General features: G+C 38.8%; 1 protein-coding gene across 1 annotated transcript in view; it reads left to right on the plus strand.

The window, feature by feature from the left end:
* The window catches only part of TES (testin LIM domain protein), a 27,962-nt gene that overhangs the window by 6,659 nt on the left and 11,153 nt on the right, over nt 1–10,150 (plus strand). Inside the window, exon 2 of the mRNA XM_019654757.1 lies at nt 2,672–2,678. The gene's annotated coding sequence lies outside the window, so the exon portion shown is untranslated. The remainder of the gene's footprint in view (nt 1–2,671; nt 2,679–10,150) is intronic.

The following is a 10,150-nucleotide window of genomic DNA, read 5'->3' on the forward strand; positions in this document are numbered from 1 at the left end:
CTTGTCTGTATATTTGTAATAAACAACAGATATGAATGATGAATTGAGCGTTCATGTCCAGATTGTCAGGAAATGGACTTGAATCTGGGTCTCTTCAAAATTTTCAGCTGTAAATTACCACTGAAAACTTTGAAGTACTTGAATTTCAGATAATAATAATGATAAAATAATAATTCATTGCCAGTGTCTTGATTTGAATCAAGTGCCTGTGTATATGGAGGACAAATGTTAGTGGATCAAAAATGTGAACTTTGTATAGATCTTATTTGCATGGTTTTAAAAAGTAATATTGTATATCATGTAAGCCTACAATAGGTATTAAAACCTGTTCTTAGGAAGAACATAAATATTGCTCATCAGTGGCTGTCAGGACCATAACAGTAGTTCATAGGTCTGTTCAGAGCTAGAATCAGCACGTTATTGTTAGACATAAAAAATAAAGAGAATCAGTTCTACATTGTTAGGCTGGTAGCTGCCTGTTAGAACGAATCTCACTTGAGAACCACTTCTGTACTGCCCATTTCCAAGGGAACTTTCTAGAAAAAAATCTCATCAGTATTGGGGCTGCGTACAGCATAAGTTAAAGGAGAATGTAAAAAAAAAAAATTGTGATATTAGGCTTTTATAAAAGCTAGCTTATTTAGTAAGATTTAGGAAACAAAGATAGTTGTGCTAAACAGTGAAGACAGTGGAACCCTCAGCCCGCCCAGAAATGATGATAGAGTTCTCTGTTTGCAGGGAGCTAACATTTTCCAGTAGTTTTTTAATTACAAGACTTTCAGAGCTCTTCCTAGTGCTACCTTTTCAAGGGACATAGCAGTTAGGCAAAACGTCTGCCATGTTTTAAGAAATTAAAGTCACTAGACACTATAAATGGTTTTCATGGATTAGAATATTTCAGCTCCTAAATACACACTCCTTTGTCCTGGTCTCACAGAGGCTTTGTGGAGAGCTGCACTGCCCTCTGCTGGGCCAACTTCTTACTTTACAACCTTGAAATAGTCTTTTTAGTTTGGCTACATGGATGCCAAAGCTGCTATGAGACTTTTAAAGCTTATTCTTAAGTGATAGCCTCTTTTCTCTAAAGCAGAAGGTTGGTTAATAGTAATTTTTATTTGCTCTATTATTTTTCTATTGCAGGTCACTATAATCTGATATTGTGAGATAAAAATAGGACAGACAAGAGTAGATCTCTGTAGCATGAAAACCACTTAAAAAATTTTTTTTTTCCACAGTCATTTATTGTATTTGCCTGCGTATGGTCTGAGAATCTGTTAAGAGCCATGAAAGCCCATGGAAGCCATGAAGGGGCTTTGGCATGACCTGCAGTCTAGCTTGGGTCCATCCACATGGGATGACTTATTAGTTCTGTCTTCTGCCAGGCAGGACTCCAGACACATTTTGCTCAGAATTCTTGATAATTCCCTGACTTCTCCACCGCAAATGGAATGCTTGGAGGGCAGGTGCCTTGGACCGCTGGGTGAGCCATTTTTCCGTAGTCTTTGAAGTCAAACACTAGGCTGGTTGTCTTGAGTGTAACGAAAATTCCAGGTCTAGCCTAGAGCCACCGAACTGCTGTGGTTGAAGTGGACAGGGGCCCGGGACCTGCCCACTTAGCCTCCTTCTCTGTCTTTTCGGCGACCCTGACTTATAGGACCCTTATGACTTCATGAGGCGCAGTGTGAAAGAGCTAAATTATTCTCCACTTTAAACCAGTCTGTCCTTGCACACAGCCACAGAAATGGTCTTTGTACTCCCAGGGGCTTAACCGCTCAGTGCTGTCCCGCGAGACGTGGTCCTGGAGGTACGTCTTGGCCTCATCTGGCCTCAGCTGGCTTTTCCAGTCTCCTGCCCCACTTTCCTTCCTGGCACCTTGTGCTGCAGCTGCTGGCCACCGGCTGCCCCTGCCATTTCTGTACTTTGTCACGTGTTTCCTTTGCTGGAAAGGCCTACATCTCACCACCGGGAAACAAGGAGTCCTTCCCATCCTTCACGTCTCAGCTCCAAACTACCTCTGACAAGTCTCCTTTCCCCGGGTATTTGTCTGCTTAGGCTTCTCCGCCAAGACACAATAGACTGTGTGACTTAACAGCACAGAATTTATTGTGTTGTAATTCTGGAGGCCAGAAGTCCAAGATCAGGGTGCCGGCAGGGTTGGGTTCTGCTGAGGAGCCTCTTCCTGGTTGGCAGACCTTCCTGCTATGTCCTCACGTGGCATCTCCTCAGTGTGCACATGGAAGGAAAGACATCCCTGTCTCCCTTTTTTTATCAAGACACCAGTCCTGTTAGACGAAGACCCCACCCTTATAACCTCATATAACTTGAATTGCCTCCTAAAAGTTCTGTCTCCAAATACAGCCACACTGGGGGTTAGGGCTTCAACATAAGAATTTGAGGTGGTGGACACAGTTCAGTCCATAGCACCCTCTTCCCCAGCTTCCACACACCGCCTCCCCCAAAGTAAAAGTATGACTTTTTTCCCCCTTAGCACTTGGTACACTTGTAGGAAGTCGGGAAATAAATACTCAGACCTGACTATTCATCACTCAGACCTGCCATTGCTCGGACCAGGTAGCCCACCGCTGCAGCTCTGGGACATCAGCCTCCTAGGGCACAGCATAGGGTAATGAAGGGTGTTGAATGGACCTGGAGATGAGTGGAAGAGACCCAGCAGGCATGCCTGATCATTCAAGGTGTGTCATAGCAGTGGCGAAAGCTAGAAATGAGTCCTTAGTTTGTGGGAGTTTAGAGGGGAACTTGTCAGTGAGCCACACTTCATTTTACAGATCAAAGATCTATAAAACCCAAGGAAGTTAAAATGATTTGTTTGAGCTTATGAGTTATTAATAAGAAATGTAGTTTATGAACATTCCTATGTGTTGCACACCAATAAGCACTTGTAATAGTTTTTTGTTGCTGCATAATGAGCTACTACAAATTTAGCAGCTTTACGAGGTCTGACAGTTAGGTTCACGAACTCATCCTAGAAAAAGTGCTACCTACCTCATTGCTAAATATCACTATGGTCACCTTCGAAGTACTCCCCTTGGGAAGCTATGCACCGATGCCAGCGCCTAGTCCGCCCTTCAAAGCAATTTTGGAACTCTTTTACTGGAATGGCCATCAAAGCTGTTATCATATTACCCCTGATGTCCTCCTGAATGTCATCAAAATCTCTTGCTTTCAATATTTCCTTTATTTTTGGGTAAAGAAAGAACTCATTGGGGGCCAGATCAGGTGAGTAGGGAGGATGTTCCAATACACTTATTTGTTTACTGGCTAAAAACTTCCTCACAGACAGTGCCCTGTGAGCTGGTGCATTGTCATGATGCAAGAGTCATGAATGGTTGGTGAAAAGTTCAGGTCGTTTTCATCTAACATTTTCACACAGCCTTTTCAGCACTTCCAAACAGTAAACTTGGTTAACTGTGCAGCTGGTATAAATTCATAATGAATAATCCCTCTGATATGAAAAAAGGTTAACAACATTGTTGCAACAAGGCGTGAACTTAATTGTCAGACATGGTAAAACATCAATTAACTCAACATCTGTTTATGTTTTAGGTCAGAAGCCTGGGCAGGCTTATTTGGAGTCTCGGCTTAGGGTCTTAAAAGGCTGAAATCAAAGTGTTTGCCAGCTTGGGCTCTTACCTTGGAAACTCTGGGGGAAGAATCTGCTTGCAGGCTCATTCCTGATGTTGGTAGAACTGATTTCCTTATGGTTGCAGGCCTGAGGTCCCTATCTCTTTGCTGGCTGTCAGCGAGGGGCTGCTCTCAGCTCTTAGAAGCCACTCACATTCCTTTGCACACAGCCACCTCCATCTTCAGAGCCAACAACAGTGCTTAGCATCCTCTGTACCTCAGACCTCTCTGACTTCCCCTTCTGCCCCCAGCCAGAGAAAGCTCATTGCCTTTCAAGGGTTTACGTGATTAGATTAGGCAAATCTGGGTAATCTCCCTTTTGCCATATAAAATAACATAATCATGAGTGACACCAGGGGGTGAAGGTGATAGGGACCATCTTAAAATACTGCCCACCACAGCATTTCATGTACCCAGTTGTACCTAATCCTCATATCCCCTTTGAGATAAGTGGCAGTTGAACCATTTTATAGATGAGAAATCAGAGCCTGGGGAAAGTTAAATAACTTACCAAAGGCATGGGTTAAGGATGGCAGAGCTGGAATTTGGACCCAAAGCTTGCCAGAACCTCCCTTACCACCACCACCCTTCTACATGGCAGAGCAGAAACAAGAACCCATGCTTACACTCTCATGACCAGTGACCTTCAGACTGTAGCAGGCTGTCTTCTCTAAGTGGTGCTTTTGTGACATGGATGTCTTTGTGGACAGTGGGGTCATTTATCTATAGCTCCCCTTCTCAATGCCCCAGTGATGATAAGACTAGAGAGAATAAAAGATGGAGGATGCCTGACACGTACTAAATAAGAACTCCTACCTTCTGGGCACACTTTCAAGTAATATTTAGAGATGACAAATATTTATGAAACGCAAGACATAAACCCAAGATTTTAAGAAGTTTATAGCCAATTATTGCATGTTGAAAGCATAGTAGTAACATTGGAGCCATAGGTCATTTGTCATACACACAATAGGATTATTCTTCTGTCTTTGATAATGCCTTCCAATAAAATAGTTACATTTTACAAGAAAAGTGTTACGTGCATGTAGCATACATCTGTTCAGAGAATTTCTGATTGGCTTAGAGCTGGCTGAAACTAAAAATTCCACACCATAAATGGATTAATGTCTTTGTTGTATTCTATAACAGAGGCCCAGGCTTCAGTCCATATATGTGTATCCCTGTTATAAAGGGGCAGCTTCCAACTCTTTTAAAATTATGGTCTGTAGCTGTGCCATGACCATGCTTTAAATCACTGTGAATGCTGGCAGCGAGTCAGAGCACTCCTCTTGCTACTACTTGTCTTGTAAAAATAATAATTTTTACAAATAGGGGTACAAAAAAATCATTGCTCTTTTGGGAGGATGAGGGATAGTTTCTTGACTGCCTTCAGCTTGAAACTAAATCTATGTATTTTTCTGAGGCAGTGGTTTTGGTAAATTTCGGTACTGTCTTGGGATTAACACAAGAACTCTTAAGTTATAATGTAAAATTGTGAGTATACAGTTTTAATTTGTGATGCACATTAAGCTTTGTATGGTTTAACATGCAAACTTTTTTGTACAATGCACTTTTTAGTACAAACCTGAGAGCTTTCCAGTCTACCAGTCTACCTTCGCCTCTTCAAGTCATAAAACAAAGCCTGTTTTAAACTAAATTCTGAATCCCTCTCCTTCTTCTTTTTCCCACACAATTTTGGTTAACAATCCATGGAGAGGAGGATTTAGATTTGGCAAGTGTGCTTAAGTATGGAAATTGATTTATATACTCCTGAGAAAGTGCTATCAAGTTTCTATAATTCAAATGAATTTAATGAACATAAACTATTTAGATCTACATATATCATCAAAAATTATTTATGAGTCATCTGAGGAAGGATACTATACCAACCTTATAAACATAGCCCCTAGCATATGCCCTGTTTTTGTCTTCATTTTGCATAAAACCGCTTTCATAAAGTCCTTCATTTTCCTAAGAAGGATGGAATCTGGGCTATAGACTGAAATATGTGCGAAAAGTCCCATTCATTCTCATGCCTTCTTTTGGATACCTAGATAACAGTATCCACTTTTGCCCCAATTTCTCAATAAGGTTTTCTTTTTAATAAGTTTATCGGGTATCTTCCAAATGACTTTAAAAGCTCTTAAAAGATATTTCTAAAAATAAAAATTTCCAATTTAAATATGAGATATTCAAGTATAAAACACTGTTGAAGAGGATCTAAAACAATTTTTGAACTAGATTAGAAGTAAACACCACAGATTTCCACAATGGATAGATCTTGGCGTCTGGCCCAGACTTTATAGGTTTCTTTCTTAAGTAGTGGTTTGTAGCTTTCCCTTTTTATTGTACAAATGGAGCTCCAGTGTAACGGGTCTGGAAGGTGTGTGGTCATTCCATCTGCTTCAGTGATGACAACTCCAGCTGAAAGAACCATTCTACCTTTTTGAGTCATATTCCTGCCAAGTGCTCTGTTACGGCAGGTCGCCATGTTGGAGTGAGGATGCACATAAGGCTTATATTTGTGATCTGAAAAGCTATAATGAATCAATCATAGGTTTCACGACTCAGAAAGCTGACATTGGAGCACAGTATAACTTCTTTAGCTGCTACTTTTCTCTCACTGCTGCTACTGGTGTATTTTAACCTGCTTTATACTTGCTTAATAAGGATATGTTATATCCTTATTGGTGAAGGGGTGGGTGAAGGGGTGGGTAGAGAAAACAGATTTCCTCAGAATGTGAATCTTCCAAGAATAACCAAGATAAATAAGAAGAAAAAGTATAGAGATGGCTCTTATATCATTGGTTAATATACTTTTCTGTATACCAGGGGTGCCAAAAAATGTATACACATTTCTGTTTTTTGTTTGTTAAAGATTTTTATTGGGGAATTGGGGAAGGGGAACAGTGTTGGGGAATTGGGGAGTGGAACAGCCAAGCTGTTGCCTTTCAGTCTTAGTTGTGGAGGGCGCAGCTAACTCAGCCCCAAGTCCAGTTGCCATCTGGCCACCCATTGCCAGCTCTCGGCCGCTCAGCTCAAAGTGCCGTGTTCAATCTTAGTTGCGGGTGAGCGTAGCCCACCATCCCATGTGGGAGTCAAACCAGCTACCTGATTGTTAGGAGCATGTCCTCGCACCAGCTGAGCCATCCTGCCACCTGTTGGCAGCTCAGCAGCAGCTCAGCTCAGGCGCAGCGTCACTGGCCCATGTGGGAATTGAACTGGCAACCCTGTTGCTCAGAGCTCGCACTCACTCAACCAATTGAGCCACTCGGCCAGCCCCCACATTTCTTGTATTCATCTTTTGTTATTGGTATATATTATTACAATTTTAATACAGTTTTTTTTCCTTTCTTAAAATGTGTATACATTTTTTTGGCACCCTCTTGTATAACACTTTCATGGTAGGTATCTTATTTAACCATGCTACAGGTTGTCATCATAGCTCGTGCTTTGGAAGCCAGCAGGCTTTATTTCACCTACTCTTCTATTTATCTTTAAAATTCTAAAAATCTGACTCCCCTTATTTTGTGGTGTACATGTTGTACTGGTGTAGAGCTGGATAATGAACGTTTCCAAGGAAGCCTAGCATCCATCACATATCCTTGTAACATTACTACTTCCTTCTTTAGTCAATCGCTTTGCTAATTATTGAGAAGCATAGCCATAGAAACATCTCTTTATCTATTAAGAACTAAATCCCTACCTCACCTGTTTCCTCTCAGGAAGGTATGTTTGGAACTTGATCCAAAAGCAGTGCGATAGTTTTATGACTAATTACATTGTTTTTGTTAACCAAAGAACAAGAGTGAAGAGAACATACTGTAGGAGAAGAATATGCTCCTTTCCACTAGATGGGAGTGTAAGATAAACAGATAGGAGTTTTTTATAGCTAAACCAGAATATGCAAACTCTTCAGCAATTCTTACCAAATAAAGATTTCTGACCAATGAGTGTACAAGGAAAGTAGTTTGCCTCCCCACCCCTCATATTGCTGCCTCTCTGACTCCGTCTCTGTGTCTGTCTCTCTCTTTCTAGAACTGTACAAGTCAGATCTAATATTTTCAGTTTGCAAAACTCACCTTAAAAAAACTTAGAACACAAAAATCTATAATTATTTAATAATTATTTGGCAAAGAGATTTATTTAAGAGTTTTCAGGTGTTGTTTCTTCTAACTTTCTAAAGTAGGAAAATCAATTATTTTATATTAATTTTAAACCCAGAAAACTTATTAAACCTCTTATTGATGCTAATACATTTCATTTTTATATGATTAGTCATAGCATCTGTGAATAACAACAGTTTAATGTCTTTCTTTCTGATGCCTCCTTATAACTTCTGTTTCTTTGATTTTTCTTTAATGCTCCAGTTAGTACCCCCAGGACAATATGAATGAAGTGGCCGGGAGCAAGGCTGCTTTCTTGCTTCACATCGTAAAATGAACGCACTGAGTATAATGTATGCTGTTTGTGGGGTTTTTCACAGAAACTTTTTGTAAAATTCTTTCTAGTTCCCTTGTATAGCTAAAATTAATAAGTAAAATATAATCAGAAGAGATGTCAAAATCTCTTTTTCTGCATCTAATGAGAAGAAAACATTTACTTTATTAGTTTCTGCTATTATCTTTAATTTCCTTCCTTGTATTTTATCTTTATTTTGCATTTTTCCAAACTCCTTGAACATTTAGCTTATTAATCTTTTTTCTTTATTCTCTCTAATTTGAGCATTTAAGCTATAAATCTCCTACTAAGCATCTCTTTAGATGTCTTCTGCAGGTTTCAGAAGTAAGTTTTGTTTCTTTTTTCTTAAAATATTTTCTGTTTGAATTTCTATTGTGATTATTTTTTTTAACATTGAAGTTTTTCTTTTAAAGAAGTGTTTTCTAGTTGTTTTTTTGTTGTTGGTTTTTAACATAATTGCCTTCTGTTCAGATGATGTTGTTGGTGATCAGTCCTTGGGCACTCCTGAGACTTAAACTCTGTAGCGTCTTACGTGTTCAGCTTTTCCAAGTGTTTCAAATTCTCATAAAAAGAATGTGTTCTTCAGTCACTGGATGTGGTATTTTTTATGTGTCGGTTAGATCAAGCTTATTAATTATGTTACTAAAAGCTTTATTTTTAAGTTTTTTAGTCTCACTGTAATGATGGGTTTGTTTCTTACAGTTTTGTTATTTTTGCTTATATGTTTTGAAATTAGGTTATTAGGCTATGTTATTCCATTTAGAATGGTTACATCATAGAGCTGTTTTTTAAACCTTTGTCACTATGTAGTGACTTTATTTAATATTCAGTAAAGGAAAAAGCATTAAATTAAAGTCCAATTTGTATGATATTAATATAAGTATCTAACTTACTTTTGCTGGTATTTGCCTGTATTATCTTTTTGCATCCTTATTTATTTGTCCTTTCTGTGTCTTAAATTTTAAATGTCCTTTATAAATAATATATAGTTGGATTTTGTTGTATTATCCAGTGAAAGCCTTTGGCTTTTAACTGGAGAATTGAGTCCATTTATTGTGAATATTGCTATACACAGAGTATTTGGATTCTATCAATCATCTAAATTAGTGTGTTCTACATGTCCTAATTTCCTGTTTCTTTTTTCTCCTCTTATTGCTTTCTGTTTGACTAATTGCATTTTATATATTTATCCCATTTTCTCTCTATTAGTTTAGAAATTACATACAATATTTTTCTCTTTAGTTATCTGCATATTTTTAACATGCATACTTAACATCTAATGTTAATCTATATGTTTAATATCTTCCTGATAGTGTAAGGATATTAGAATGTTTTTTTTAAACTTTCAGATTCCCCCTTTGATTTATATGCTATGCCGCCTTGGATTTTTGGTTTGTTTTCAACACCAGTCTCTCTACTTCTGGTTTCCTCTGTCACCTTTTCTACCTTCATCTCCTCTGCCAGACTGCTTCCTGAGTCCTTACCTTTTCCTTCTACTCTTCTCCTGGAAGTGAAGGTGATCTGTTCAACTCATATGCACCTGTGTCATCGCCTGACTCTCAAGCTTGTATTTCCTACCAGGCTACAGTTTTTAACACTAGATCTATATATACTACAGTCTGCTTGAGATCTTTACCTTGTTTCATAGGCATTTCAAACTTATCAATAGTTCAGTTTTGGAGACCTTTCATCAACCTTTTCCCCGCATACCTCAGATCTGTTCTTCTTTTGCATTTACTATCTTAATAAATTACACTCCTACCAACTTACTCATCCCAGAAACGTGGGTCCATTTTATGACATTATTTTTTGACAAACTGGCCTTCCCTTCACCATCACCATATCCTGAAATCAACCACAAAGTTTACTCTTGAAGCTCTTCTTTTCTTTTCATCTCCACTGTCAAACACTCTAGCCCAGGGGATGGCAAACTTTTGAGACAGAAGAGCTATCCTGTCCGTCACAACAATTTAAAAATTATTCAAGAGCCATAAAACAAATGAGATCACCATTATGTGAAGAATATCCTTTAAAAATTTTATAAATG

Source organism: Hipposideros armiger, unplaced genomic scaffold, assembly GCF_001890085.2.
Source record: "Hipposideros armiger isolate ML-2016 unplaced genomic scaffold, ASM189008v1 scaffold_230, whole genome shotgun sequence".
Taxonomy (NCBI): domain Eukaryota; kingdom Metazoa; phylum Chordata; class Mammalia; order Chiroptera; family Hipposideridae; genus Hipposideros; species Hipposideros armiger.